This window comes from Octopus bimaculoides, chromosome 24 (genome assembly GCF_001194135.2).
Source record: "Octopus bimaculoides isolate UCB-OBI-ISO-001 chromosome 24, ASM119413v2, whole genome shotgun sequence".
Classification (NCBI taxonomy): domain Eukaryota; kingdom Metazoa; phylum Mollusca; class Cephalopoda; order Octopoda; family Octopodidae; genus Octopus; species Octopus bimaculoides.
In genome coordinates, this window is record NC_069004.1 from 32,211,440 (window position 1) to 32,218,432 (window position 6,993).

The window sequence follows — 6,993 nt, forward strand, 5'->3', positions numbered from 1 at the left end:
TGGCGTTAAGAAGGGCATCCAGCTGTAGAAACTCTGTCAAATTAGATTGGAGCCTGGTGTTGCCATCCGGTTTCACCAGTCCTCAGTCAAATCGTCCAACCCATGCTAGCATGGAAAGCGGACGTTAAACGATGATGATGATGATGATGTATGTATGTATATATATATATATATATACATATATATATATATGTATGTATATGTGTATATATATATATGTATATATTTATGTATATATATATATATATGTATATATATGTATGTATATATATATATATGCATGTATATATATATATATATATATGTATATATATGTGTGTGTATATATATATACACATATACATGTACGCACGCTCGCACACACACACATCGTTCACTTTGTTTCCAACTTCACCTTTTTGTCTTGATTCTATGGTCGCCTAGCAACAACTATAAACAATTTCGCTGTAAAGACCAATAGAGACTCCCCCCATTGCTCGGTTAATTGTCATCACCTCCCACAGCATCGTTAGCGCTGACTGACTGAACTGGTCTCTCTCTGCAGGGACACATTTTATTACACTGCAGCAGGCCAGCATGTGGTATGCATTGTTTGCATGTTTCTATCAACCTGCTACCCACCTCCCCTCCTCCCCCTCATCATCATCATCGTCATCATCATCAGCGTCATAATCACTACCACCTCCACAACTGCAGCCACCCACACCAAACACCAGTGTCATCATAATCACAGAAGAATAAGGAGAAGAAGATGAAGGAGAAGAAAAAGAAGGAAATTATTGTATACAGTGGCCAGGTCCACTACAACTCAATGGAAAAAATATTCAAAAGTGCAAGAACAGTACAGAGAATAATGCACAATAATCCCAGCAGAGAGAGAGGGTTTTCACCATAATTTAATGTCCACTTTCCCAGGCTTGCATGGGTCAGACAGAATTAACCAAGGCAGATTTTCTACAGCTGGACGTCCTTCCTGTTGCCAACCCTCGCATGATTCCTAGCAAGATTGTATTTCCTTGTGATGAGAAATGAATTCAGGGAAAAAGAGAAGTGATTAAAGCTGCTCACAAAACGGTGATATTTGTTTATGATTGTCACAAAATTCCAAGACAAGGAGACACACACACACACACACACACACACACACACACACACATAAGGCAGCGAGCTGGCAGAAACGTTAGCACGCTGGGCGAAATGCTTAGCGGTATTTCGTCTGCCGCTACGTTCTGAGTTCAAATTCTGTCAAGGTTGACTTTGCCTTTCATCCTTTCAGGGTCGATTAAATAAGTATCAGTTACGCACTGGGGTCGATATAATCGACTTAATCCGTTTGTCTGTCTTTGTTTGTCCCCTCTGTGTGTAGCCCCTTGTGAGTAGTAAAGAAATAACACACACTCACACACCGGGCTTTTTCCAGTTTCTGTCTACAAAATTCTACTAAATTCATTCACAAAACTTCAGTGAATTTGAAGTTGGTGGCATGTAAAAAGTACTAATGATGGTACCACAGAGAAAGCAATAGTACTGGTGCCACAGAAAAGGCACTGGTGACGGTGCCATGTAAAAGCACTGGTGATGGTACCACAGAAAAAGCACAGGTGGTGGTGCCATGTAAAAGGCACTGGTGTGGGGTCATTTTAAAAAACATTCAGTGCTCGGTATAATGTGGTTGATGTTAGGAAGGCCTTAAAGCTGTAGAAACCATGCCAAAACAGACGATGGAACCTGGTGTAGCTCTTGGCTTTGCCAGTTCCTGTCAAACCACCCAACCCATGCCAGCATGGAAAACTGACATTAAACGATGCTGATGATGATGATGAGGTTGAATAGAAGGAACTCTCACATGGTACCATGCAGTGAGACTTGAACCCAAAGCCATGTTGACATTTTCCTGTCTAGCAAAGTAATAAACAAGACATTCTTCAAGACAACCAAGAATATGTTCTTTCTAAACCCTTAATTCTTTTGATACTAACCTACCTGAGACCATTCTAAGTTCTAATCCTTTTATTATACAAATTCCCAGTTTTAAAGTGATCTAAATTAAAATTCTTCCTTATTTTCAAAATTAATTGAAACAAAGTTTATATCACAAGAAATATGGTAACAAAAGGGTTAAAGTGATCTAAATTAAAATCTTCCATCAAAATTTCATGTTAGTTTATATTCCAAACACCAGCTTAATAAAGTCGTTGTAAATAATTCTTCATTATTTTCAAAATTAACTGAAACAAAAGCAATGTGTTTCAACAGGAATACGGTAACAAAAAAAAGGATGAAATCATATTTTAGTGTAATGCACAAGCTTGTTGTGGAGAACCCTATGAAAAGCATTGTGTTAGATACATATTCCTAACGTAAAGACCAACATTATATTCTTTATGAGTGAAGAATATGTTTGGTGATCTATCATCATCCAGTGTTTTAAATCCAGGTTTTGTCCCTGTTAACAGGGGTGGCCGAATCTACCTCAATGCCATAACAACTGGCCTCACACCATCTTGTTATCTTGCCTAGTTTGGGGCGACCTCCCTTCTCAAGCCAACCCTCCCAATCTCCTCCTCCACCTGTCCCCTCCTCATTTTCCTTGGTCTACCTCGCTTTCGTTGTCCATTTACCTGAAACTCTAGCACCCACCTTAGAACATGCTCCTCATCTCTCCTCAACACATGCCCATACCATCACACTCCATTCACCCTTACCAGCTGTTCCACCGATTCCCCCATCTATCAATCTATCTGTCTGTCTGTCTATCTATCTATTCATCTATCTTTCTATATGCATGTATATATATATGTTCGTGTATGTATGTTCATATGTGTGTGTGTGTGTGTGTGTGTGTATTCAACAGGATGCAACATCTTGAGATATCCATGTAGTAGAAACACGTGTCAGATAAACATTTAAAGTGAATGTATTGTATATAATACTCTAATAAACAAGCTTTAAGGATGTATAAATCTCCACTCCTATTTTTAATGTCTGGTACATTTATATATACACTACGTTTCAAATTGTTAACAACGTAACATCTTTTAATTTTATTTTAAAAAACTACTCGTTGGAATTCAACAAAATTTCCACAGAATGATGGCAACAGTTATTTGCGTGGTTTGTAAAAAAACGTCAGATTTTGTACAAGTATAAACAAACCGTGGCCATTTGCATGATTTCCACGAAGTTACAGTGTTCCAAATTCTTAACGAGTGGTCTGATTATCGTGCAATGATGGGTCGTAAATGTGATTTATCTGCTTCAGAGAAATCAATTATTACTTCTGAAATATCTAAAATAATTGGAAGATGTCACAAAACTGGAGGAGGGGAAACTTAAGAGTGCTAACAAGGGTCTGTTGAGGTTTCTTTCTTAACGTTCTCTGTCATGAATTAAAGCGTGAATCTGCAAAGAACTCAGGTCTTACGAGTGGAGAACTTTTGAAACACACTGACGTCTAGAACTACCTGATGTCGTCTTCTGAAAAAGGTCTGTAAACCAGTGACATCAGTTAAAAGGCCTCTTGTAAGCAAAATGCACATACAAAACCATCAGAAATGGGCAGAAGGTAACATGAAGGTCGTCTTTTCAAGAGTTTTGTTTAGGGACGAAACTCCTGCTACCCTTGATGGATCTGATGGTTGCAGCTAGGGATGGGTTGTAAATGGACGAGATCGTCATCAGAGAATGAGGCATCATAATTTGGGCTGTTATTATTGGGGATATTATGGTTGGTCTTTGGAAAGTACCTGACGGTGTTAAAATGACAGTAGATACTTACATGGCCTTTTTGAGGGAACATCTTGAACCTTGGTTAAAAAGCAAAGCATCATCTTCAAGACAACCATAATATCCATGCAAGGTAATGCGCCCTCACACTCAGCGAAGAAAACTACAGACGAATCCAGGTCAAAACTACAAACGAATCCAGGTCAAAACTACAGACAAATCCTGCAGCGAATCCAGGTAAAAAAAAAAAAAAAGTCACGGCAATAAAGTCACAAGGGTTTTGTCCTAGGTGGGTTTTGTCCGGATTCCATAAATTAATTGTGACTTTTTTTTCCTGTGACTTTATTACCGGTCACCTCTGCAACAATTAGGCTTCTGTAGACCTCGGAAGATGAAGTGGTCTGCAGGTTCCCAAAAACTTAAACTCAATAGAAAACTTAAGTATTCTAAAGCGATGAGTTTACGATAATAGAGAAAGGTATAACATCAAAGAAGATCCAGAAATTAGCATGTTCCATGGATCAGCGCCTTTTCCAAATTATTTCAAAGGCTCATATATCCCTTACTAACCAGCTCACCTATAATTTTTGAGCAGTTTATTTCATGTTTACGACTGTATGTATTCATTTCTGTGTGAACATCAAACAAATTGGTATTGTCTTGTTTACACGATTTTTAATTAAAGCTCGCTAATAATTTGAAACACTGAAAGTTTACATAAATTGGCTAAATGCCCGTAGTTTCCGTGTTGTTTTACAGAACTTCACATTTTTTACACGCCATGATCATTTAACTGTTGCCAACATTCTATGAAAATTTCATAGAATTCCCACGAAGTTTTTAAATAGAATAAAAAGAAGATTATGTTGTAAATAATTTGAAACGCAATGCATGCACAGTGGCAGACTGGGCAGGTTACCAGCTTGCCCGATGGCAAGTTGGCCCCTGTGCCATCAGAATCTATATGTTAGTATCTAAGGGGTCTAGACATGTTAGTATCTAAGGGGTCCATCCCCTCAATTTTGAGAATTTTTTATTCACTCCTGGAAGAATGCATTAAATATTTCAGCCTGGCTGTGTTTGTAGACAGTTGAAAAGAATACTTTTAACAAAATTAAAAGATTAAAAGATAGCATTGTAGTTGCGGACTCCTTAGTCTCCTGGCAACCAATATTTTTAGACCTAGTCCGCCACTGTATATATATATATATATATATATATATATATATATATAGAAAGAGAGAGAGGGGGGTATGGCCGGTTTATGGAGTTACCCTGGGTTACACATCCATAAAGCGTTTAGCTTCACTATTTCTTTTGACCCTAAACCCATTGGCCTATGGCCTCTCTAAAAAAAAACGGAGGAGGAAAAGACTTCGTTACTATGTCAACAACAATGGATTGGTTCCCTTTGACCACTATTTGTAATTGACCCTGTTAGCTGGTGGATACCAGGACACTAGCAGGAATTTCCTGAAATGCAAGCAGAGTCCGAAGCTTCCGTCCTCCAGTAAAGATGTTCCTTGGGTCAAGACAGTCCTATAAATAGATAGATATACAAATAGATAGGTAGACAGACAGATAGAGAGAAAATAGACTTAATACAGTCTCTGCCAGCCAAATTCACTGACATGCCATTTGTTGGCCTGAGGTGATGACAGAAAACAGTTCCAGGTGTCATACAGAAGAATTGAACTTAGGACCACATAACTTTGAAATGAACTTCTTAACAACACAACCACACTACACCTATCTCCCACCCCACAAAAAATACACCCAAGAAATCTTCAGAATAATAATTTTTTGGTTATGTTTTCCCCCGAGTTCATTTTTTATTTCTTTTATTTTCATTTGAACATTTCTTTAAAAGAATGTCTTTCATTAGAATTCTTGGCACCAAGCTTTTTGTTTGTTTGTTGGATTTTGTTAGAAGCCTTCTAAATGGCACTAAAATGGATATCTTAAAGTGCACCAAAGTGAAGCAGAGTGCAACAAAATGTGTTTTTAATAAACAGATAAAATACGAAATAAATATACTTAATTATTTTTTTCTAGAGTTTAGAAGGAAAAAAAATTGTTTCATTTGATATTATGCACATTGGCATGATGGGTAATTAGTACAGAAATTAATTAATTCAACAGAAACTCTCTCTCTCTCTCTCTCTCTCTCTCTCTGTATTCTTTTATTCTTTACTTGTTTCAGTCATTTGACTGCAGCCATGCTGGAGCACCAGCTTTAGTCGAACAAATTGACCCCAGGACTTACTCTTTGTAAGCCTAGTACTTATTCTATCAGTCTCTTTTTACCGAACCACTAAGTGATGGTGACGTAAACACACCAACATCAGTTGTGAAGCAATTGTGGGGGAACAAACACAGACACAACTGACAGATACCTAACATAACAAATAGCAATCTTCTTACCACACAGCTGCGTGTGTGTGTGTGGACGCGGGTGCCAAGCAGTGAGGGTGAGTGCTAAACACCATATTTGCTGGATAAATATATCCTTTATTGGTGGATTGACAACATGGTGGCAGATTGCCAACATTGAAACTGGAATGTTTGAAAATTTGTGCACTTCCTACAAGAAACCATTGTTGGTATCGCAATTCCACAAATAAAGAATACACACACACATACACGTACACGTACACACACATGCACATATGCACACCATTACAACACACACATACATACACACACACATACACCAATACAACACACACACACATACGCCCACCAATACAATACACACATACACACATATGCACATTAATACAACAAACACATACATACATGCACACACATCCACATACACCAATACAGCACACACATACATACGCACGCTAATACAACACACAAACATACACGTGCATGTACACATACACACATATGCACACCAATACAACACACACATACACCAATATACACAAAAGTAGTAGTAGCAGTAGTAGTGGTTGCTGCCCCTCTTTTTGTTTTAGCTACTGCCGTTGGTGTTGTTGTTGTTGTTGTTGTTGTTGTTGTTGCTTGTCATCTTAATAATTAAAGAAGCCAGACTTTCAAATGAAGGAAGCTCAACTTACAAAACCCCATTATTTAGAATTGGTCAAAAATAATAAGAAGAAGCAAAAAATGAAATGTGATAAATTATCAAAAAAATAAATAAATAAATAACAATTATATTTTTCCCAAAGGAAGAAAAAACATAATCTTTTAATGGAATGAAAATCGAGGAGAGAATTTCAGTTTGAAGAATATTCTTTT